Source organism: Gekko japonicus, unplaced genomic scaffold (genome assembly GCF_001447785.1).
Source record: "Gekko japonicus isolate JY-2015 unplaced genomic scaffold, Gekko_japonicus_V1.1 scaffold4962, whole genome shotgun sequence".
Classification (NCBI taxonomy): domain Eukaryota; kingdom Metazoa; phylum Chordata; class Lepidosauria; order Squamata; family Gekkonidae; genus Gekko; species Gekko japonicus.
Genome location: NW_015166587.1, coordinates 5,941 through 6,458, shown reverse-complemented (window position 1 = coordinate 6,458; position 518 = coordinate 5,941). Strand labels below are relative to the sequence as shown.

Here is a 518-nt window from a genome sequence, read left to right as displayed (position 1 = left end):
GGGGATTGAACCTGGGACCTTCTGCATGCCAAGCAGAGGCTCTTCCACTGAGCCAGGGTCGCAAGTGAAGGTCTTTCCCATCACCTCCTGCCTAGTCCTTTTAACTGGAGATGCTGGGGATTGAACCTGGGACCTTCTGCATGCCAAGCAGAGGCTCTTCCACTGAGCCACAGCCCTTCTTTACAGCTCTCCAGGGTCAGGTCTTTCCCATCACCTCCTGCCTGGTCCTTTTAACTGGAGATGCCATTGATCAGACCTGGGACCTTCTGCGTGCCAAGCAGAGGCTCTACCACTGAGCCACGGCCCCCTCTTTACAGCTCTTTAGGGTCTCAGGCGGCGGTCTTTCCCATTACCTCCTGCCTGGTCCTTTTAACTGGAGATGCTGGGGATTGAACCTGGGACCTTCTGCATACCACTGAGTCATGGTCCCTCCCCACTTTGGATGTGTTTGAGGAAAAGGCAGATGTGGCTGTGATTAAGAACCAGCCTTCTGATGGGTCTCACTTATGTCTTCACAA

General features: G+C 54.1%; 1 protein-coding gene across 1 annotated transcript in view; it reads left to right on the top strand.

Moving 5' to 3' along the window:
• Positions 1-518, top strand: part of UCKL1 (uridine-cytidine kinase 1-like 1) — a gene marked incomplete at its 5' end in the record, with an annotated part of 51,578 nt that overhangs the window by 50,690 nt on the left and 370 nt on the right. The gene's annotated exons all lie outside the window — the stretch shown is intronic.